This window comes from Schistocerca nitens, chromosome 6 (genome assembly GCF_023898315.1).
Source record: "Schistocerca nitens isolate TAMUIC-IGC-003100 chromosome 6, iqSchNite1.1, whole genome shotgun sequence".
Taxonomy (NCBI): Eukaryota; Metazoa; Arthropoda; class Insecta; order Orthoptera; family Acrididae; genus Schistocerca; species Schistocerca nitens.
This window is the reverse complement of record NC_064619.1, coordinates 667949224-667973905: the sequence shown is the minus strand read 5'-3', so window position 1 is coordinate 667973905 and position 24682 is coordinate 667949224.

Sequence of the window (24682 nt, the reverse complement as noted above, 5' to 3'; positions counted from 1 at the left end):
TGCCTCGTCAACAGGCGAATTCCAACGGCAAACTCGAGCAGCTCCCGGCAGGAGTACTGTGAAAGTCTTAAGGTCAACAAATAATGGCGTATCGCTTCTGGTGAACTAGCCAGAGTAAGCTTGTAGATGTGACTGTGGTAAAATGGGGAACAAGTGGCAGGAGTAACTATGACTCTCCTAGGGTTGCCAAATGACTCGTCAAAAGGCGAATTACATCGGCAAACTCGAGGAGCTCCCGGAAGGAGTACTGTGAAAGCCTTAAGGTCAACAAATAATGGCGTATCGCTCCTGGTGAACTAGCCAGAGTAAGCTTGTAGATGCGACTGTGGTAAAACGAGGACAAGTGGCAGGAGTAACTATGACTCTCTTAAGGTAGCCAAATGTCTCGTCAACAGGCGAATTCCAACGGCAAACTCGAGCAGCTCCCGGAAGGAGTACTGTGAAAGCCTTAAGGTCAACAAATAATGGCGTATCGCTCCTGGTGAACTGGCCAGAGTAAGCTTCTAGATGTGACTGTGTGAAACGGGGTGCAACTGGCAGGAGTAACTATGACTCTCTTAAGGTAGCCAAATGCCTCGTCAACAGGCGAAAAACATCGGCATTCTCGAGGAGCTCCCGGCAGGAGTACTGTGAAAGTCTTAAGGTCAACAAATAATGGTGTATCGCTTCTGGTGAACTAGCCAGAGTAAGCTTGTAGATGTGACTGTGGTAAAATGGGGAGCAAGTGGCAGGAGTAACTATGACTCTCTTAGGGTTGCCAAATGACTCGTCAAAAGGCGAATTACATCGGCAAACCCGAGGAGCTCCCGGAAGGAGTACTGTGAAAGTCTTAAGGTCAACAAATAATGGCGTATCGCTCCTGGTGAACTAGCCAGAGTAAGCTTGTAGATGCGACTGTGGTAAAACGAAAAGCAAGTGGCAGGAGTAACTATGACTCTCTTAAGGTAGCCAAATGCCTCGTCAACAGGCGAATCCCAACGGCAAACTCGAGCAGCTCCCGGAAGGAGTACTGTGAAAGCCTTAAGGTCAACAAATAATGGCGTATCGCTCCTGGTGAACTAGCCAGAGTATGCTTGTAGATGCGACTGTGGTAAAACGAGGAGCTAGTGGCAGGAGTAACTATGACTCTCTTAAGGTAGCCAAATGCCTCGTCAACAGGCGAAAAACATCGGCATTCTCGAGGAGCTCCCGGCAGGAGTACTGTGAAAGTCTTAAGGTCAACAAATAATGGTGTATCGCTTCTGGTGAACTAGCCAGAGTAAGCTTGTAGATGTGACTGTGGTAAAATGGGGAGCAAGTGGCAGGAGTAACTATGACTCTCTTAGGGTTGCCAAATGACTCGTCAAAAGGCGAATTACATCGGCAAACCCGAGGAGCTCCCGGAAGGAGTACTGTGAAAGCCTTAAGGTCAACAAATAATGGCGTATCGCTCCTGGTGAACTAGCCAGAGTAAGCTTGTAGATGCGACTGTGGTAAAACGAGGAGCAAGTGGCAGGAGTAACTATGACTCTCTTAAGGTAGCCAAATGCCTCGTCAACGGGCGAATTACATCGGCAAACTCGAGGAGCTCCCGGAAGGAGTACTGTGAAAGCCTTAAGGTCAACAAATAATGGCGTATCGCTCCTGGTGAACTAGCCAGAGTAAGCTTGTAGATGCGACTGTGGTAAAACGAGGAGCAAGTGGCAGGAGTAACTATGACTCTCTTAAGGTAGCCAAATGCCTCGTCAACAGGCGAAAAACATCGGCATTCTCGAGGAGCTCCCGGCAGGAGTACTGTGAAAGTCTTAAGGTCAACAAATAATGGTGTATCGCTTCTGGTGAACTACCCAGAGTAAGCTTGTAGATGTGACTGTGGTAAAATGGGGAGAAAGTGGCAGGAGTAACTATGACTCCCTTAGGGTTGCCAAATGACTCGTCAAAAGGCGAATTACATCGGCAAACCCGAGGAGCTCCCGGAAGGAGTACTGTGAAAGTCTTAAGGTCAACAAATAATGGCGTATCGCATCTGGTGAACTAGCCAGAGTAAGCTTGTAGATGCGACTGTGGTAAAACGAGGAGCAAGTGGCAGGAGTAACTATGACTCTCTTAAGGTAGCCAAATGCCTCGTCAACAGGCGAATTCCAACGGCAAACTCGAGCAGCTCCCGGAAGGAGTACTGTGAAAGCCTTAAGGTCAACAAATAATGGCGTATCGCTCCTGGTGAACTGGCCAGAGTAAGCTTCTAGATGTGACTGTGTGAAACGGGGTGCAACTGGCAGGAGTAACTATGACTCTCTTAAGGTAGCCAAATGCCTCGTCAACAGGCGTAAAACATCGGCATTCTCGAGGAGCTCCCGGCAGGAGTACTGTGAAAGTCTTAAGGTCAACAAATAATGGTGTATCGCTTCTGGTGAACTAGCCAGAGTAAGCTTGTAGATGTGACTGTGGTAAAATGGGGAGCAAGTGGCAGGAGTAACTATGACTCTCTTAGGGTTGCCAAATGACTCGTCAAAAGGCGAATTACATCGGCAAACCCGAGCAGCTCCCGGAAGGAGTACTGTGAAAGCCTTAAGGTCAACAAATAATGGCGTATCGCTCCTGGTGAACTAGCCAGAGTAAGCTTGTAGATGCGACTGTGGTAAAACGAGGAGCAAGTGGCAGGAGTAACTATGACTCTCTTAAGGTAGCCAAATGCCTCGTCAACAGGCGAATTCCAACGGCAAACTCGAGCAGCTCCCGGAAGGAGTACTGTGAAAGCCTTAAGGTCAACAAATAATGGCGTATCGCTCCTGGTGAACTGGCCAGAGTAAGCTTCTAGATGTGACTGTGTGAAACGGGGTGCAACTGGCAGGAGTAACTATGACTCTCTTAAGGTAGCCAAATGCCTCGTTAACAGGCGTAAAACATCGGCATTCTCGAGGAGCTCCCGGCAGGAGTACTGTGAAAGTCTTAAGGTCAACAAATAATGGTGTATCGCATCTGGTGAACTAGCCAGAGTAAGCTTGTAGATGTGACTGTGGTAAAATGGGGAGCAAGTGGCAGGAGTAACTATGACTCTCTTAGGGTTGCTAAATGACTCGTCAAAAGGCGAATTACATCGGCAAACCCGAGGAGCTCCCGGAAGGAGTACTGTGAAAGCCTTAAGGTCAACAAATAATGGCGTATCGCTCCTGGTGAACTAGCCAGAGTAAGCTTGTAGATGCGACTGTGGTAAAACGAGGAGCAAGTGGCAGGAGTAACTATGACTCTCTTAAGGTAGCTAAATGCCTCGTCAACAGGCGAATTACATCGGCAAACTCGAGGAGCTCCCGGAAGGAGTACTGTGAAAGCCTTAAGGTCAACAAATAATGGCGTATCGCTCCTGGTGAACTAGCCAGAGTAAGCTTGTAGATGCGACTGTGGTAAAACGAGGAGCAAGTGGCAGGAGTAACTATGACTCTCTTAAGGTAGCCAAATGCCTCGTCAACAGGCGAAAAACATCGGCATTCTCGAGGAGCTCCCGGCAGGAGTACTGTGAAAGTCTTAAGGTCAACAAATAATGGTGTATCGCTTCTGGTGAACTAGCCAGAGTAAGCTTGTAGATGTGACTGTGGTAAAATGGGGAGCAAGTGGCAGGAGTAACTATGACTCTCTTAGGGTTGCCAAATGACTCGTCAAAAGGCGAATTACATCGGCAAACCCGAGGAGCTCCCGGAAGGAGTACTGTGAAAGCCTTAAGGTCAACAAATAATGGCGTATCGCTCCTGGTGAACTAGCCAGAGTAAGCTTGTAGATGCGACTGTGGTAAAACGAGGAGCAAGTGGCAGGAGTAACTATGACTCTCTTAAGGTAGCCAAATGCCTCGTCAACAGGCGAATTACATCGGCAAACTCGAGGAGCTCCCGGAAGGAGTACTGTGAAAGCCTTAAGGTCAACAAATAATGGCGTATCGCTCCTGGTGAACTAGCCAGAGTAAGCTTGTAGATGCGACTGTGGTAAAACGAGGAGCAAGTGGCAGGAGTAACTATGACTCTCTTAAGGTAGCCAAATGCCTCGTCAACAGGCGAAAAACATCGGCATTCTCGAGGAGCTCCCGGCAGGAGTACTGTGAAAGTCTTAAGGTCAACAAATAATGGTGTATCGCTTCTGGTGAACTAGCCAGAGTAAGCTTGTAGATGTGACTGTGGTAAAATGGGGAGCAAGTGGCAGGAGTAACTATGACTCTCTTAGGGTTGCCAAATGACTCGTCAAAAGGCGAATTACATCGGCAAACCCGAGGAGCTCCCGGAAGGAGTACTGTGAAAGTCTTAAGGTCAACAAATAATGGCGTATCGCATCTGGTGAACTAGCCAGAGTAAGCTTGTAGATGCGACTGTGGTAAAACGAGGAGCAAGTGGCAGGAGTAACTATGACTCTCTTAAGGTAGCCAAATGCCTCGTCAACAGGCGAATTCCAACGGCAAACTCGAGGAGCTCCCGGAAGGAGTACTGTGAAAGCCTTAAGGTCAACAAATAATGGCGTATCGCTCCTGGTGAACTAGCCAGAGTAAGCTTGTAGATGCGACTGTGGTAAAACGAGGAGCAAGTGGCAGGAGTAACTATGACTCTCTTAAGGTAGCCAAATGCCTCGTCAACAGGCGAATTGCAACGGCAAACTCGAGCAGCTCCCGGAAGGAGTACTGTGAAAGCCTTAAGGTCAACAAATAATGGCGTATCGCTCCTGGTGAACTAGCCAGAGTAAGCTTGTAGATGCGACTGTGGTAAAACGAGGAGCAAGTGGCAGGAGTAACTATGACTCTCTTAAGGTAGCCAAATGCCTCGTCAAGAGGCGAATTCCAACGGCAAACTCGAGCAGCTCCCGGCAGGAGTACTGTGAAAGTCTTAAGGTCAACAAATAATGGCGTATCGCTTCTGGTGAACTAGCCAGAGTAAGCTTGTAGATGTGACTGTGGTAAAATGGGGAGCAAGTGGCAGGAGTAACTATGACTCTCTTAGGGTTGCCAAATGACTCGTCAAAAGGCGAATTACATCGGCAAACTCGAGGAGCTCCCGGAAGGAGTACTGTGAAAGCCTTAAGGTCAACAAATAATGGCGTATCGCTCCTGGTGAACTAGCCAGAGTAAGCTTGTAGATGCGACTGTGGTAAAACGAGGAGCAAGTGGCAGGAGTAACTATGACTCTCTTAAGGTAGCCAAATGCCTCGTCAACAGGCGAATTCCAACGGCAAACTCGAGCAGCTCCCGGCAGGAGTACTGTGAAAGTCTTAAGGTCAACAAATAATGGCGTATCGCTTCTGGTGAACTAGCCAGAGTAGGCTTGTAGATATGACTGTGGTAAAATGGGGAACATGTGGCAGGAGTAACTATGACTCTCCTAGGGTTGCCAAATGACTCGTCAAAAGGCGAATTACATCGGCAAACTCGAGGAGCTCCCGGAAGGAGTACTGTGAAAGCCTTAAGGTCAACAAATAATGGCGTATCGCTCCTGGTGAACTAGCCAGAGTAAGCTTGTAGATGCGACTGTGGTAAAACGAGGAGCAAGTGGCAGGAGTAACTATGACTCTCTTAAGGTAGCCAAATGCATCGTCAACAGGCGAATTCCAACGGCAAACTCGAGGAGCTCCCGGAAGGAGTACTGTGAAAGCCTTAAGGTCAACAAATAATGGCGTATCGCTCCTGGTGAACTAGCCAGAGTAAGCTTGTAGATGCGACTGTGCTAAAATGAGGAGCAAGTGGCAGGAGTAACTATGACTCTCTTAAGGTAGCCAAATGCCTCGTCAACAGGCGAATTCCAACGGCAAACTCGAGGAGCTCCCGGCAGGAGTACTGTGAAAGTCTTAAGGTCAACAAATAATGGCGTATCGCTTCTGGTGAACTAGCCAGAGTAAGCTTGTAGATGCGACTGTGGTAAAACGAGGAGCAAGTGGCAGGAGTAACTATGACTCTCTTAAGGTAGCCAAATGCCTCGTCAACAGGCGAATTGCAACGGCAAACTCGAGCAGCTCCCGGAAGGAGTACTGTGAAAGCCTTAAGGTCAACAAATAATGGCGTATCGCTCCTGGTGAACTAGCCAGAGTAAGCTTGTAGATGCGACTGTGGTAAAACGAGGAGCAAGTGGCAGGAGTAACTATGACTCTCTTAAGGATACAAATGCCTCGTCAACAGGCGAATTCCAACGGCAAACTCGAGCAGCTCCCGGCAGGAGTACTGTGAAAGTCTTAAGGTTAACAAATAATGGCGTATCGCTTCTGGTGAACTAGCCAGAGTAAGCTTGTAGATGTGACTGTGGTAAAATGGGGAACAAGTGGCAGGAGTAACTATGACTCTCCTAGGGTTGCAAATGACTCGTCAAAAGGCGAATTACATCGGCAAACTCGAGGAGCTCCCGGAAGGAGTACTGTGAAAGCCTTAAGGTCAACAAATAATGGCGTATCGCTCCTGGTGAACTAGCCAGAGTAAGCTTGTAGATGCGACTGTGGTAAAACGAGGAGCAAGTGGCAGGAGTAACTATGACTCTCTTAAGGTAGCCAAATGCCTCGTCAACAGGCGAATTCCAACGGCAAACTCGAGCAGCTCCCGGAAGGAGTACTGTGAAAGCCTTAAGGTCAACAAATAATGGCGTATCGCTCCTGGTGAACTGGCCAGAGTAAGCTTCTAGATGTGACTGTGTGAAACGGGGTGAAACTGGCAGGAGTATCTATGACTCTCTTAAGGTAGCCAAATGCCTCGTCAACAGGCGAAAAACATCGGCATTCTCGAGGAGCTCCCGGCAGGAGTACTGTGAAAGTCTTAAGGTCAACAAATAATGGTGTATCGCTTCTGGTGAACTAGCCAGAGTAAGCTTGTAGATGTGACTGTGGTAAAATGGGGAGCAAGTGGCAGGAGTAACTATGACTCTCTTAGGGTTGCCAAATGACTCGTCAAGAGGCGAATTACATCGGCAAACCCGAGCAGCTCCCGGAAGGAGTACTGTGAAAGTCTTAAGGTCAACAAATAATGGCGTATCGCTCCTGGTGAACTAGCCAGAGTAAGCTTGTAGATGCGACTGTGGTAAAACGAGGAGCAAGTGGCAGGAGTAACTATGACTCTCTTAAGGTACCCAAATGCCTCGTCAACAGGCGAATTGCAACGGCAAACTCGAGCAGCTCCCGGAAGGAGTACTGTGAAAGCCTTAAGGTCAACAAATAATGGCGTATCGCTCCTGGTGAACTAGCCAGAGTAAGCTTGTAGATGCGACTGTGGTAAAACGAGGAGCAAGTGGCAGGAGTAACTATGACTCTCTTAAGGATACAAATGCCTCGTCAACAGGCGAATTCCAACGGCAAACTCGAGCAGCTCCCGGCAGGAGTACTGTGAAAGTCTTAAGGTTAACAAATAATGGCGTATCGCTTCTGGTGAACTAGCCAGAGTAAGCTTGTAGATGTGACTGTGGTAAAATGGGGAACAAGTGGCAGGAGTAACTATGACTCTCCTAGGGTTGCCAAATGACTCGTCAAAAGGCGAATTACATCGGCAAACTCGAGGAGCTCCCGGAAGGAGTACTGTGAAAGCCTTAAGGTCAACAAATAATGGCGTATCGCTCCTGGTGAACTAGCCAGAGTAAGCTTGTAGATGCGACTGTGGTAAAACGAGGAGCAAGTGGCAGGAGTAACTATGACTCTCTTAAGGTAGCCAAATGCCTCGTCAACAGGCGAATTCCAACGGCAAACTCGAGCAGCTCCCGGAAGGAGTACTGTGAAAGCCTTAAGGTCAACAAATAATGGCGTATCGCTCCTGGTGAACTGGCCAGAGTAAGCTTCTAGATGTGACTGTGTGAAACGGGGTGCAACTGGCAGGAGTAACTATGACTCTCTTAAGGTAGCCAAATGCCTCGTCAACAGGCGAAAAACATCGGCATTCTCGAGGAGCTCCCGGCAGGAGTACTGTGAAAGTCTTAAGGTCAACAAATAATGGTGTATCGCTTCTGGTGAACTAGCCAGAGTAAGCTTGTAGATGTGACTGTGGTAAAATGGGGAGCAAGTGGCAGGAGTAACTATGACTCTCTTAGGGTTGCCAAATGACTCGTCAAAAGGCGAATTACATCGGCAAACCCGAGCAGCTCCCGGAAGGAGTACTGTGAAAGTCTTAAGGTCAACAAATAATGGCGTATCGCTCCTGGTGAACTAGCCAGAGTAAGCTTGTAGATGCGACTGTGGTAAAACGAGGAGCAAGTGGCAGGAGTAACTATGACTCTCTTAAGGTAGCCAAATGCCTCGTCAACAGGCGAATTCCAACGGCAAACTCGAGCAGCTCCCGGAAGGAGTACTGTGAAAGCCTTAAGGTCAACAAATAATGGCGTATCGCTCCTGGTGAACTAGCCAGAGTATGCTTGTAGATGCGACTGTGGTAAAACGAGGAGCAAGTGGCAGGAGTAACTATGACTCTCTTAAGGTAGCCAAATGCCTCGTCAACAGGCGAATTCCAACGGCAAACTCGAGCAGCTCCCGGCAGGAGTACTGTGAAAGTCTTAAGGTCAACAAATAATGGCGTATCGCTTCTGGTGAACTAGCCAGAGTAAGCTTGTAGATGTGACTGTGGTAAAATGGGGAGCAAGTGGCAGGAGTAACTATGACTCTCTTAGGGTTGCCAAATGACTCGTCAAAAGGCGAATTACATCGGCAAACTCGAGGAGCTCCCGGAAGGAGTACTGTGAAAGCCTTAAGGTCAACAAATAATGGCGTATCGCTCCTGGTGAACTAGCCAGAGTAAGCTTGTAGATGCGACTGTGGTAAAACGAGGAGCAAGTGGCAGGAGTAACTATGACTCTCTTAAGGTAGCCAAATGCCTCGTCAACAGGCGAATTCCAACGGCAAACTCGAGCAGCTCCCGGAAGGAGTACTGTGAAAGCCTTAAGGTCAACAAATAATGGCGTATCCGTCCTGGTGAACTGGCCAGAGTAAGCTTGTAGATGTGACTGTGTGAAACGGGGTGCAACTGGCAGGAGTAACTATGACTCTCTTAAGGTAGCCAAATGCCTCGTCAACAGGCGAAAAACATCGGCATTCTCGAGGAGCTCCCGGCAGGAGTACTGTGAAAGTCTTAAGGTCAACAAATAATGGTGTATCGCTTCTGGTGAACTAGCCAGAGTAAGCTTGTAGATGTGACTGTGGTAAAATGGGGAGCAAGTGGCAGGAGTAACTATGACTCTCTTAGGGTTGCCAAATGACTCGTCAAAAGGCGAATTACATCGGCAAACCCGAGGAGCTCCCGGAAGGAGTACTATGAAAGCCTTAAGGTCAACAAATAATGGCGTATCGCTCCTGGTGAACTAGCCAGAGTAAGCTTGTAGATGCGACTGTGGTAAAACGAGGAGCAAGTGGCAGGAGTAACTATGACTCTCTTAAGGTAGCCAAATGCCTCGTCAACAGGCGAATTACATCGGCAAACTCGAGGAGCTCCCGGAAGGAGTACTGTGAAAGCCTTAAGGTCAACAAATAATGGCGTATCGCTCCTGGTGAACTGGCCAGAGTAAGCTTCTAGATGTGACTGTGTGAAACGGGGTGCAACTGGCAGGAGTAACTATGACTCTCTTAAGGTAGCCAAATGCCTCGTCAACAGGCGAAAAACATCGGCATTCTCGAGGAGCTCCCGGCAGGAGTACTGTGAAAGTCTTAAGGTCAACAAATAATGGTGTATCGCTTCTGGTGAACTAGCCAGAGTAAGCTTGTAGATGTGACTGTGGTAAAATGGGGAGCAAGTGGCAGGAGTAACTATGACTCTCTTAGGGTTGCCAAATGACTCGTCAAAAGGCGAATTACATCGGCAAACCCGAGCAGCTCCCGGAAGGAGTACTGTGAAAGTCTTAAGGTCAACAAATAATGGCGTATCGCTCCTGGTGAACTAGCCAGAGTAAGCTTGTAGATGCGACTGTGGTAAAACGAGGAGCAAGTGGCAGGAGTAACTATGACTCTCTTAAGGTAGCCAAATGCCTCGTCAACAGGCGAATTCCAACGGCAAACTCGAGCAGCTCCCGGAAGGAGTACTGTGAAAGCCTTAAGGTCAACAAATAATGGCGTATCGCTCCTGGTGAACTAGCCAGAGTATGCTTGTAGATGCGACTGTGGTAAAACGAGGAGCAAGTGGCAGGAGTAACTATGACTCTCTTAAGGTAGCCAAATGCCTCGTCAACAGGCGAATTCCAACGGCAAACTCGAGCAGCTCCCGGCAGGAGTACTGTGAAAGTCTTAAGGTCAACAAATAATGGCGTATCGCTTCTGGTGAACTAGCCAGAGTAAGCTTGTAGATGTGACTGTGGTAAAATGGGGAGCAAGTGGCAGGAGTAACTATGACTCTCTTAGGGTTGCCAAATGACTCGTCAAAAGGCGAATTACATCGGCAAACTCGAGGAGCTCCCGGAAGGAGTACTGTGAAAGCCTTAAGGTCAACAAATAATGGCGTATCGCTCCTGGTGAACTAGCCAGAGTAAGCTTGTAGATGCGACTGTGGTAAAACGAGGAGCAAGTGGCAGGAGTAACTATGACTCTCTTAAGGTAGCCAAATGCCTCGTCAACAGGCGAATTACATCGGCAAACTCGAGGAGCTCCCGGAAGGAGTACTGTGAAAGCCTTAAGGTCAACAAATAATGGCGTATCGCTCCTGGTGAACTAGCCAGAGTAAGCTTGTAGATGCGACTGTGGTAAAACGAGGAGCAAGTGGCAGGAGTAACTATGACTCTCTTAAGGTAGCCAAATGCCTCGTCAACAGGCGAAAAACATCGGCATTCTCGAGGAGCTCCCGGCAGGAGTACTGTGAAAGTCTTAAGGTCAACAAATAATGGTGTATCGCTTCTGGTGAACTAGCCAGAGTAAGCTTGTAGATGTGACTGTGGTAAAATGGGGAGCAAGTGGCAGGAGTAACTATGACTCTCTTAGGGTTGCCAAATGACTCGTCAAAAGGCGAATTACATCGGCAAACCCGAGGAGCTCCCGGAAGGAGTACTGTGAAAGTCTTAAGGTCAACAAATAATGGCGTATCGCATCTGGTGAACTAGCCAGAGTAAGCTTGTAGATGCGACTGTGGTAAAACGAGGAGCAAGTGGCAGGAGTAACTATGACTCTCTTAAGGTAGCCAAATGCCTCGTCAACAGGCGAATTCCAACGGCAAACTCGAGGAGCTCCCGGAAGGAGTACTGTGAAAGCCTTAAGGTCAACAAATAATGGCGTATCGCTCCTGGTGAACTAGCCAGAGTAAGCTTGTAGATGCGACTGTGGTAAAACGAGGAGCAAGTGGCAGGAGTAACTATGACTCTCTTAAGGTAGCCAAATGCCTCGTCAACAGGCGAATTGCAACGGCAAACTCGAGCAGCTCCCGGAAGGAGTACTGTGAAAGCCTTAAGGTCAACAAATAATGGCGTATCGCTCCTGGTGAACTAGCCAGAGTAAGCTTGTAGATGCGACTGTGGTAAAACGAGGAGCAAGTGGCAGGAGTAACTATGACTCTCTTAAGGTAGCCAAATGCCTCGTCAAGAGGCGAATTCCAACGGCAAACTCGAGCAGCTCCCGGCAGGAGTACTGTGAAAGTCTTAAGGTCAACAAATAATGGCGTATCGCTTCTGGTGAACTAGCCAGAGTAAGCTTGTAGATGTGACTGTGGTAAAATGGGGAGCAAGTGGCAGGAGTAACTATGACTCTCTTAGGGTTGCCAAATGACTCGTCAAAAGGCGAATTACATCGGCAAACTCGAGGAGCTCCCGGAAGGAGTACTGTGAAAGCCTTAAGGTCAACAAATAATGGCGTATCGCTCCTGGTGAACTAGCCAGAGTAAGCTTGTAGATGCGACTGTGGTAAAACGAGGAGCAAGTGGCAGGAGTAACTATGACTCTCTTAAGGTAGCCAAATGCCTCGTCAACAGGCGAATTCCAACGGCAAACTCGAGCAGCTCCCGGCAGGAGTACTGTGAAAGTCTTAAGGTCAACAAATAATGGCGTATCGCTTCTGGTGAACTAGCCAGAGTAGGCTTGTAGATATGACTGTGGTAAAATGGGGAACAAGTGGCAGGAGTAACTATGACTCTCCTAGGGTTGCCAAATGACTCGTCAAAAGGCGAATTACATCGGCAAACTCGAGGAGCTCCCGGAAGGAGTACTGTGAAAGCCTTAAGGTCAACAAATAATGGCGTATCGCTCCTGGTGAACTAGCCAGAGTAAGCTTGTAGATGCGACTGTGGTAAAACGAGGAGCAAGTGGCAGGAGTAACTATGACTCTCTTAAGGTAGCCAAATGCATCGTCAACAGGCGAATTCCAACGGCAAACTCGAGGAGCTCCCGGAAGGAGTACTGTGAAAGCCTTAAGGTCAACAAATAATGGCGTATCGCTCCTGGTGAACTAGCCAGAGTAAGCTTGTAGATGCGACTGTGCTAAAACGAGGAGCAAGTGGCAGGAGTAACTATGACTCTCTTAAGGTAGCCAAATGCCTCGTCAACAGGCGAATTCCAACGGCAAACTCGAGGAGCTCCCGGCAGGAGTACTGTGAAAGTCTTAAGGTCAACAAATAATGGCGTATCGCTTCTGGTGAACTAGCCAGAGTAAGCTTGTAGATGCGACTGTGGTAAAACGAGGAGCAAGTGGCAGGAGTAACTATGACTCTCTTAAGGTAGCCAAATGCCTCGTCAACAGGCGAATTGCAACGGCAAACTCGAGCAGCTCCCGGAAGGAGTACTGTGAAAGCCTTAAGGTCAACAAATAATGGCGTATCGCTCCTGGTGAACTAGCCAGAGTAAGCTTGTAGATGCGACTGTGGTAAAACGAGGAGCAAGTGGCAGGAGTAACTATGACTCTCTTAAGGATACAAATGCCTCGTCAACAGGCGAATTCCAACGGCAAACTCGAGCAGCTCCCGGCAGGAGTACTGTGAAAGTCTTAAGGTCAACAAATAATGGCGTATCGCTTCTGGTGAACTAGCCAGAGTAAGCTTGTAGATGTGACTGTGGTAAAATGGGGAACAAGTGGCAGGAGTAACTATGACTCTCTTAGGGTTGCCAAATGACTCGTCAAAAGGCGAATTACATCGGCAAACTCGAGGAGCTCCCGGAAGGAGTACTGTGAAAGCCTTAAGGTCAACAAATAATGGCGTATCGCTCCTGGTGAACTAGCCAGAGTAAGCTTGTAGATGCGACTGTGGTAAAACGAGGAGCAAGTGGCAGGAGTAACTATGACTCTCTTAAGGTAGCCAAATGCCTCGTCAACAGGCGAATTCCAACGGCAAACTCGAGCAGCTCCCGGAAGGAGTACTGTGAAAGCCTTAAGGTCAACAAATAATGGCGTATCGCTCCTGGTGAACTGGCCAGAGTAAGCTTCTAGATGTGACTGTGTGAAACGGGGTGCAACTGGCAGGAGTAACTATGACTCTCTTAAGGTAGCCAAATGCCTCGTCAACAGGCGAAAAACATCGGCATTCTCGAGGAGCTCCCGGCAGGAGTACTGTGAAAGTCTTAAGGTCAACAAATAATGGTGTATCGCTTCTGGTGAACTAGCCAGAGTAAGCTTGTAGATGTGACTGTGGTAAAATGGGGAGCAAGTGGCAGGAGTAACTATGACTCTCTTAGGGTTGCCAAATGACTCGTCAAAAGGCGAATTACATCGGCAAACCCGAGCAGCTCCCGGAAGGAGTACTGTGAAAGTCTTAAGGTCAACAAATAATGGCGTATCGCTCCTGGTGAACTAGCCAGAGTAAGCTTGTAGATGCGACTGTGGTAAAACGAGGAGCAAGTGGCAGGAGTAACTATGACTCTCTTAAGGTAGCCAAATGCCTCGTCAACAGGCGAATTCCAACGGCAAACTCGAGCAGCTCCCGGAAGGAGTACTGTGAAAGCCTTAAGGTCAACAAATAATGGCGTATCGCTCCTGGTGAACTAGCCAGAGTATGCTTGTAGATGCGACTGTGGTAAAACGAGGAGCAAGTGGCAGGAGTAACTATGACTCTCTTAAGGTAGCCAAATGCCTCGTCAACAGGCGAATTCCAACGGCAAACTCGAGCAGCTCCCGGCAGGAGTACTGTGAAAGTCTTAAGGTCAACAAATAATGGCGTATCGCTTCTGGTGAACTAGCCAGAGTAAGCTTGTAGATGCGACTGTGGTAAAACGAGGAGCAAGTGGCAGGAGTAACTATGACTCTCTTAAGGTAGCCAAATGACTCGTCAACAGGCGAATTGCAACGGCAAACTCGAGCAGCTCCCGGAAGGAGTACTGTGAAAGCCTTAAGGTCAACAAATAATGGCGTATCGCACCTGGTGAACTAGCCAGAGTAAGCTTGTAGATGCGACTATGGTAAAACGAGGAGCAAGTGGCAGGAGTAACTATGACTCTCTTAAGGATACAAATGCCTCGTCAACAGGCGAATTCCAACGGCAAACTCGAGCAGCTCCCGGCAGGAGTACTGTGAAAGTCTTAAGGTCAACAAATAATGGCGTATCGCTTCTGGTGAACTAGCCAGAGTAAGCTTGTAGATGCGACTGTGGTAAAACGAGGAGCAAGTGGCAGGAGTAACTATGACTCTCCTAAGGTAGCCAAATGCCTCGTCAACAGGCGAATTGCAACGGCAAACTCGAGCAGCTCCCGGAAGGAGTACTGTGAAAGCCTTAAGGTCAACAAATAATGGCGTATCGCTCCTGGTGAACTAGCCAGAGTAAGCTTGTAGATGCGACTGTGGTAAAACGAGGAGCAAGTGGCAGGAGTAACTATGACTCTCTTAAGGATACAAATGCCTCGTCAACAGGCGAATTCCAACGGCAAACTCGAGCAGCTCCCGGCAGGAGTACTGTGAAAGTCTTAAGGTCAACAAATAATGGCGTATCGCTTCTGGTGAACTAGCCAGAGTAAGCTTGTAGATGTGACTGTGGTAAAATGGGGAACAAGTGGCAGGAGTAACTATGACTCTCCTAGGGTTGCCAAATGACTCGTCAAAAGGCGAATTACATCGGCAAACTCGAGGAGCTCCCGGAAGGAGTACTGTGAAAGCCTTAAGGTCAACAAATAATGGCGTATCGCTCCTGGTGAACTAGCCAGAGTAAGCTTGTAGATGCGACTGTGGTAAAACGAGGAGCAAGTGGCAGGAGTAACTATGACTCTCTTAAGGTAGCCAAATGCCTCGTCAACAGGCGAATTCCAACGGCAAACTCGAGCAGCTCCCGGAAGGAGTACTGTGAAAGCCTTAAGGTCAACAAATAATGGCGTATCGCTCCTGGTGAACTGGCCAGAGTAAGCTTCTAGATGTGACTGTGTGAAACGGGGTGCAACTGGCAGGAGTAACTATGACTCTCTTAAGGTAGCCAAATGCCTCGTCAACAGGCGAAAAACATCGGCATTCTCGAGGAGCTCCCGGCAGGAGTACTGTGAAAGTCTTAAGGTCAACAAATAATGGTGTATCGCTTCTGGTGAACTAGCCAGAGTAAGCTTGTAGATGTGACTGTGGTAAAATGGGGAGCAAGTGGCAGGAGTAACTATGACTCTCTTAGGGTTGCCAAATGACTCGTCAAAAGGCGAATTACATCGGCAAACCCGAGCAGCTCCCGGAAGGAGTACTGTGAAAGTCTTAAGGTCAACAAATAATGGCGTATCGCTCCTGGTGAACTAGCCAGAGTAAGCTTGTAGATGCGACTGTGGTAAAACGAGGAGCAAGTGGCAGGAGTAACTATGACTCTCTTAAGGTAGCCAAATGCCTCGTCAACAGGCGAATTCCAACGGCAAACTCGAGCAGCTCCCGGAAGGAGTACTGTGAAAGCCTTAAGGTCAACAAATAATGGCGTATCGCTCCTGGTGAACTAGCCAGAGTATGCTTGTAGATGCGACTGTGGTAAAACGAGGAGCAAGTGGCAGGAGTAACTATGACTCTCTTAGGGTAGCCAAATGCCTCGTCAACAGGCGAATTCCAACGGCAAACTCGAGCAGCTCCCGGCAGGAGTACTGTGAAAGTCTTAAGGTCAACAAATAATGGCGTATCGCTTCTGGTGAACTAGCCAGAGTAAGCTTGTAGATGTGACTGTGGTAAAATGGGGAGCAAGTGGCAGGAGTAACTATGACTCTCTTAGGGTTGCCAAATGACTCGTCAAAAGGCGAATTACATCGGCAAACTCGAGGAGCTCCCGGAAGGAGTACTGTGAAAGCCTTAAGGTCAACAAATAATGGCGTATCGCTCCTGGTGAACTAGCCAGAGTAAGCTTGTAGATGCGACTGTGGTAAAACGAGGAGCAAGTGGCAGGAGTAACTATGACTCTCTTAAGGTAGCCAAATGCCTCGTCAACAGGCGAATTCCAACGGCAAACTCGAGCAGCTCCCGGAAGGAGTACTGTGAAAGCCTTAAGGTCAACAAATAATGGCGTATCGCTCCTGGTGAACTGGCCAGAGTAAGCTTCTAGATGTGACTGTGTGAAACGGGGTGCAACTGGCAGGAGTAACTATGACTCTCTTAAGGTAGCCAAATGCCTCGTCAACAGGCGAAAAACATCGGCATTCTCGAGGAGCTCCCGGCAGGAGTACTGTGAAAGTCTTAAGGTCAACAAATAATGGTGTATCGCTTCTGGTGAACTAGCCAGAGTAAGCTTGTAGATGTGACTGTGGTAAAATGGGGAGCAAGTGGCAGGAGTAACTATGACTCTCTTAGGGTTGCCAAATGACTCGTCAAAAGGCGAATTACATCGGCAAACCCGAGCAGCTCCCGGAAGGAGTACTGTGAAAGTCTTAAGGTCAACAAATAATGGCGTATCGCTCCTGGTGAACTAGCCAGAGTAAGCTTGTAGATGCGACTGTGGTAAAACGAGGAGCAAGTGGCAGGAGTAACTATGACTCTCTTAAGGTAGCCAAATGCCTCGTCAACAGGCGAATTCCAACGGCAAACTCGAGCAGCTCCCGGAAGGAGTACTGTGAAAGCCTTAAGGTCAACAAATAATGGCGTATCGCTCCTGGTGAACTAGCCAGAGTATGCTTGTAGATGCGACTGTGGTAAAACGAGGAGCAAGTGGCAGGAGTAACTATGACTCTCTTAGGGTAGCCAAATGCCTCGTCAACAGGCGAATTCCAACGGCAAACTCGAGCAGCTCCCGGCAGGAGTACTGTGAAAGTCTTAAGGTCAACAAATAATGGCGTATCGCTTCTGGTGAACTAGCCAGAGTAAGCTTGTAGATGTGACTGTGGTAAAATGGGGAGCAAGTGGCAGGAGTAACTATGACTCTCTTAGGGTTGCCAAATGACTCGTCAAAAGGCGAATTACATCGGCAAACTCGAGGAGCTCCCGGAAGGAGTACTGTGAAAGCCTTAAGGTCAACAAATAATGGCGTATCGCTCCTGGTGAACTAGCCAGAGTAAGCTTGTAGATGCGACTGTGGTAAAACGAGGAGCAAGTGGCAGGAGTAACTATGACTCTCTTAAGGTAGCCAAATGCCTCGTCAACAGGCGAATTCCAACGGCAAACTCGAGCAGCTCCCGGAAGGAGTACTGTGAAAGCCTTAAGGTCAACAAATAATGGCGTATCGCTCCTGGTGAACTGGCCAGAGTAAGCTTGTAGATGTGACTGTGTGAAACGGGGTGCAACTGGCAGGAGTAACTATGACTCTCTTAAGGTAGCCAAATGCCTCGTCAACAGGCGAAAAACATCGGCATTCTCGAGGAGCTCCCGGCAGGAGTACTGTGAAAGTCTTAAGGTCAACAAATAATGGTGTATCGCTTCTGGTGAACTAGCCAGAGTAAGCTTGTAGATGTGACTGTGGTAAAATGGGGAGCAAGTGGCAGGAGTAACTATGACTCTCTTAGGGTTGCCAAATGACTCGTCAAAAGGCGAATTACATCGGCAAACCCGAGGAGCTCCCGGAAGGAGTACTATGAAAGCCTTAAGGTCAACAAATAATGGCGTATCGCTCCTGGTGAACTAGCCAGAGTAAGCTTGTAGATGCGACTGTGGTAAAACGAGGAGCAAGTGGCAGGAGTAACTATGACTCTCTTAAGGTAGCCAAATGCCTCGTCAACAGGCGAATTACATCGGCAAACTCGAGGAGCTCCCGGAAGGAGTACTGTGAAAGCCTTAAGGTCAACAAATAATGGCGTATCGCTCCTGGTGAACTAGCCAGAGTAAGCTTGTAGATGCGACTGTGGTAAAACGAGGAGCAAGTGGCAGGAGTAACTATGACTCTCTTAAGGTAGCCAAATGCCTCGTCAACAGGCGAAAAACATCGGCATTCTCGAGGAGCTCCCGGCAGGAGTACTGTGAAAGTCTTAAGGTCAACAAATAATGGTGTATCGCTTCTGGTGAACTAGCCAGAGTAAGCTTGTAGATGTGACTGTGGTAAAATGGGGAGCAAGTGGCAGGAGTAACTATGACTCTCTTAGGGTTGCCAAATGACTCGTCAAAAGGCGAATTACATCGGCAAACCCGAGGAGCTCCCGGAAGGAGTACTGTGAAAGTCTTAAGGTCAACAAATAATGGCGTATCGCATTTGGTGAACTAGCCAGAGTAAGCTTGTAGATGTGACTGTGGTAAAATGGGGAGCAAGTGGCAGGAGTAACTATGACTCTCTTAGGGTTGCCAAATGACTCGTCAAAAGGCGAATTACATCGGCAAACCCGAGGAGCTCCCGGAAGGAGTACTATGAAAGCCTTAAGGTCAACAAATAATGGCGTATCGCTCCTGGTGAACTAGCCAGAGTAAGCTTGTAGATGCGACTGTGGTAAAACGAGGAGCAAGTGGCAGGAGTAACTATGACTCTCTTAAGGTAGCCAAATGCCTCGTCAACAGGCGAATTACATCGGCAAACTCGAGGAGCTCCCGGAAGGAGTACTGTGAAAGCCTTAAGGTCAACAAATAATGGCGTATCGCTCCTGGTGAACTAGCCAGAGTAAGCTTGTAGATGCGACTGTGGTAAAACGAGGAGCAAGTGGCAGGAGTAACTATGTCTCTCTTAAGGTAGCCAAATGCCTCGTCAACAGGCGAAAAACATCGGCATTCTCGAGGAGCTCCCGGCAGGAGTACTGTGAAAGTCTTAAGGTCAACAAATAATGGTGTATCGCTTCTGGTGAACTAGCCAGAGTAAGCTTGTAGATGTGACTGTGGTAAAATGGGGAGCAAGTGGCAGGAGTAACTATGACTCTCTTAGGGTTGCCAAATGACTCGTCAAAAGGCGAATTACATCGGCAAACCCGAGGAGCTCCCGGAAGGAGTACTGTGAAAGTCTTAAGGTCAACAAATAATGGCGTATCGCATCTGGTGAACTAGCCAGAGTAAGCTTGTAGATGCGACTGTGGTAAAACGAGGAGCAAGTGGCAGGAGTAACTATGACTCTCTTAAGGTAGCCAAATGCCTCGTCAATAGGCGAATTCCAACGGCAAACTCGAGCAGCTCCCGGAAGGAGTACTGTGAAAGCCTTAAGGTCAACAAATAATGGCGTATCGCTCCTGGTGAACTGGCCAGAGTAAGCTTCTAGATGTGACTGTGTGAAACGGGGTGCAACTGGCAGGAGTAACTATGACTCTCTTAAGGTAGCCAAATGCCTCGTCAACAGGCGTAAAACATCGGCATTCTCGAGGAGCTCCCGGCAGGAGTACTGTGAAAGTCTTAAGGTCAACAAATAATGGTGTATCGCTTCTGGTGAACTAGCCAGAGTAAGCTTGTAGATGTGACTGTGGTAAAATGGGGAGCAAGTGGCAGGAGTAACTATGACTCTCTTAGGGTTGCCAAATGACTCGTCAAAAGGCGAATTACATCGGCAAACCCGAGGAGCTCCCGGAAGGAGTACTGTGAAAGCCTTAAGGTCAACAAATAATGGCGTATCGCTCCTGGTGAACTAGCCAGAGTAAGCTTGTAGATGCGACTGTGGTAAAACGAGGAGCAAGTGGCAGGAGTAACTATGACTCTCTTAAGGTAGCCAAATGCCTCGTCAACAGGCGAATTACATCGGCAAACTCGAGGAGCTCCCGGAAGGAGTACTGTGAAAGCCTTAAGGTCAACAAATAATGGCGTATCGCTCCTGGTGAACTAGCCAGAGTAAGCTTGTAGATGCGACTGTGGTAAAACGAGGAGCAAGTGGCAGGAGTAACTATGACTCTCTTAAGGTAGCCAAATGCCTCGTCAACAGGCGAAAAACATCGGCATTCTCGAGGAGCTCCCGGCAGGAGTACTGTGAAAGTCTTAAGGTCAACAAATAATGGTGTATCGCTTCTGGTGAACTAGCCAGAGTAAGCTTGTAGATGTAACTGTGGTAAAATGGGGAGCAAGTGGCAGGAGTAACTATGACTGTCTTAGGGTTGCCAAATGACTCGTCAAAAGGCGAATTACATCGGCAAACCCGAGGAGCTCCCGGAAGGAGTACTGTGAAAGTCTTAAGGTCAACAAATAATGGCGTATCGCATCTGGTGAACTAGCCAGAGTAAGCTTGTAGATGCGACTGTGGTAAAACGAGGAGCAAGTGGCAGGAGTAACTATGACTCTCTTAAGGTAGCCAAATGCCTCGTCAACAGGCGAATTCCAACGGCAAACTCGAGGAGCTCCCGGAAGGAGTACTGTGAAAGCCTTAAGGTCAACAAATAATGGCGTATCGCTCCTGGTGAACTAGCCAGAGTAAGCTTGTAGATGCGACTGTGCTAAAACAAGGAGCAAGTGGCAGGAGTAACTATGACTCTCTTAAGGTAGCCAAATGCCTCGTCAACAGGCGAATTCCAACGGCAAACTCGAGGAGCTCCCGGCAGGAGTACTGTGAAAGTCTTAAGGTCAACAAATAATGGCGTATCGCTTCTGGTGAACTAGCCAGAGTAAGCTTGTAGATGCGACTGTGGTAAAACGAGGAGCAAGTGGCAGGAGTAACTATGACTCTCTTAAGGTAGCCAAATGCCTCGTCAACAGGCGAATTGCAACGGCAAACTCGAGCAGCTCCCGGAAGGAGTACTGTGAAAGCCTTAAGGTCAACAAATAATGGCGTATCGCTCCTGGTGAACTAGCCAGAGTAAGCTTGTAGATGCGACTGTGGTAAAACGAGGAGCAAGTGGCAGGAGTAACTATGACTCTCTTAAGGTAGCCAAATGCCTCGTCAACAGGCGAATTCCAACGGCAAACTCGAGCAGCTCCCGGAAGGAGTACTGTGAAAGCCTTAAGGTCAACAAATAATGGCGTATCGCTCCTGGTGAACTAGCCAGAGTATGCTTGTAGATGCGACTGTGGTAAAACGAGGAGCAAGTGGCAGGAGTAACTATGACTCTCTTAAGGTAGCCAAATGCCTCGTCAACAGGCGAATTCCAACGGCAATCTCGAGCAGCTCCCGGCAGGAGTACTCTGAAAGTCTTAAGGTCAACAAATAATGGCGTATCGCTTCTGGTGAACTAGCCAGAGTAAGCTTGTAGATGCGACTGTGCTAAAACGAGGAGCAAGTGGCAGGAGTAACTATGACTCTCTTAGGGTTGCCAAATGACTCGTCAAAAGGCGAATTACATCGGCAAACCCGAGGAGCTCCCGGAAGGAGTACTGTGAAAGTCTTAAGGTCAACAAATAATGGCGTATCGCATCTGGTGAACTAGCCAGAGTAAGCTTGTAGATGCGACTGTGGTAAAACGAGGAGCAAGTGGCAGGAGTAACTATGACTCTCTTAAGGTAGCCAAATGCCTCGTCAACAGGCGAATTCCAACGGCAAACTCGAGGAGCTCCCGGAAGGAGTACTGTGAAAGCCTTAAGGTCAACAAATAATGGCGTATCGCTCCTGGTGAACTAGCCAGAGTAAGCTTGTAGATGCGACTGTGCTAAAACGAGGAGCAAGTGGCAGGAGTAACTATGACTCTCTTAAGGTAGCCAAATGCCTCGTCAACAGGCGAATTCCAACGGCAAACTCGAGCAGCTCCCGGCAGGAGTACTGTGAAAGTCTTAAGGTCAACAAATAATGGCGTATCGCTTCTGGTGAACTAGCCAGAGTAAGCTTGTAGATGCGACTGTGGTAAAACGAGGAGCAAGTGGCAGTAGTAACTATGACTCTCTTAAGGTAGCCAAATGCCTCGTCAACAGGCGAATTGCAACGGCAAACTCGAGCAGCTCCCGGAAGGAGTACTGTGAAAGCCTTAAGGTCAACAAATAATGGCGTATCGCTCCTGGTGAACTAGCCAGAGTAAGCTTGTAGATGCGACTGTGGTAAAACGAGGAGCAAGTGGCAGGAGTAACTATGACTCTCTTAAGGTAGCCAAATGCCTCGTCAACAGGCGAATTCCAACGGCAAACTCGAGCAGCTCCCGGCAGGAGTACTGTGAAAGTCTTAAGGTCAACAAATAATGGCGTATCGCTTCTGGTGAACTAGCCAGAGTAAGCTTGTAGATGCGACTGTGGTAAAACGAGGAGCAAGTGGCAGGAGTAACTATGACTCTCTTAAGGTAGCCAAATGCCTCGTCAACAGGCGAATTCCAACGGCAAACTCGAGGAGCTCCCGGCAGGAGTACTGTGAAAGTCTTAAGGTCAACAAATAATGGCGTATCGCTTCTGGTGAACTAGCCAGAGTAAGCTTGTAGATGCGACTGTGGTAAAACGAGGAGCAAGTGGCAGGAGTAACTATGACTCTCTTAAGGTAGCCAAATGCCTCGTCAACAGGCGAATTGCAACGGCAAACTCGAGCAGCTCCCGGAAGGAGTACTGTGAAAGCCTTAAGGTCAACAAATAATGGCGTATCGCTCCTGGTGAACTAGCCAGAGTAAGCTTGTAGATGCGACTGTGGTAAAACGAGGAGCAAGTGGCAGGAGTAACTATGACTCTCTTAAGGTAGCCAAATGCCTCGTCAACAGGCGAATTCCAACGGCAAACTCGAGCAGCTCCCGGCAGGAGTACTGTGAAAGTCTTAAGGTCAACAAATAATGGCGTATCGCTTCTGGTGAACTAGCCAGAGTAGGCTTGTAGATATGACTGTGGTAAAATGGGGAACAAGTGGCAGGAGTAACTATGACTCTCCTAGGGTTGCCAAATGACTCGTCAAAAGGCGAATTACATCGGCAAACTCGAGGAGCTCCCGGAAGGAGTACTGTGAAAGCCTTAAGGTCAACAAATAATGGCGTATCGCTCCTGGTGAACTAGCCAGAGTAAGCTTGTAGATGCGACTGTGGTAAAACGAGGAGCAAGTGGCAGGAGTAACTATGACTCTCTTAAGGTAGCCAAATGCATCGTCAACAGGCGAATTCCAACGGCAAACTCGAGGAGCTCCCGGAAGGAGTACTGTGAAAGCCTTAAGGTCAACAAATAATGGCGTATCGCTCCTGGTGAACTAGCCAGAGTAAGCTTGTAGATGCGACTGTGCTAAAACGAGGAGCAAGTGGCAGGAGTAACTATGACTCTCTTAAGGTAGCCAAATGCCTCGTCAACAGGCGAATTCCAACGGCAAACTCGAGCAGCTCCCGGCAGGAGTACTGTGAAAGTCTTAAGGTCAACAAATAATGGCGTATCGCTTCTGGTGAACTAGCCAGAGTAGGCTTGTAGATATGACTGTGGTAAAATGGGGAACAAGTGGCAGGAGTAACTATGACTCTCCTAGGGTTGCCAAATGACTCGTCAAAAGGCGAATTACATCGGCAAACTCGAGGAGCTCCCGGAAGGAGTACTGTGAAAGCCTTAAGGTCAACAAATAATGGCGTATCGCTCCTGGTGAACTAGCCAGAGTAAGCTTGTAGATGCGACTGTGGTAAAACGAGGAGCAAGTGGCAGAAGTAACTATGACTCTCTTAAGGTAGCCAAATGCATCGTCAACAGGCGAATTCCAACGGCAAACTCGAGGAGCTCCCGGAAGGAGTACTGTGAAAGCCTTAAGGTCAACAAATAATGGCGTATCGCTCCTGGTGAACTAGCCAGAGTAAGCTTGTAGATGCGACTGTGCTAAAACGAGGAGCAAGTGGCAGGAGTAACTATGACTCTCTTAAGGTAGCCAAATGCCTCGTCAACAGGCGAATTGCAACGGCAAACTCGAGCAGCTCCCGGAAGGAGTACTGTGAAAGCCTTAAGGTCAACAAATAATGGCGTATCGCTCCTGGTGAACTAGCCAGAGTAAGCTTGTAGATGCGACTGTGGTAAAACGAGGAGCAAGTGGCAGGAGTAACTATGACTCTCTTAAGGTAGCCAAATGCCTCGTCAACAGGCGAATTCCAACGGCAAACTCGAGCAGCTCCCGGCAGGAGTACTGTGAAAGTCTTAAGGTCAACAAATAATGGCGTATCGCTTCTGGTGAACTAGCCAGAGTAGGCTTGTAGATATGACTGTGGTAAAATGGGGAACAAGTGGCAGGAGTAACTATGACTCTCCTAGGGTTGCCAAATGACTCGTCAAAAGGCGAATTACATCGGCAAACTCGAGGAGCTCCCGGAAGGAGTACTGTGAAAGCCTTAAGGTCAACAAATAATGGCGTATCGCTCCTGGTGAACTAGCCAGAGTAAGCTTGTAGATGCGACTGTGGTAAAACGAGGAGCAAGTGGCAGGAGTAACTATGACTCTCTTAAGGTAGCCAAATGCATCGTCAACAGGCGAATTCCAACGGCAAACTCGAGGAGCTCCCGGAAGGAGTACTGTGAAAGCCTTAAGGTCAACAAATAATGGCGTATCGCTCCTGGTGAACTAGCCAGAGTAAGCTTGTAGATGCGACTGTGCTAAAACGAGGAGCAAGTGGCAGGAGTAACTATGACTCTCTTAAGGTAGCCAAATGCCTCGTCAACAGGCGAATTCCAACGGCAAACTCGAGCAGCTCCCGGCAGGAGTACTGTGA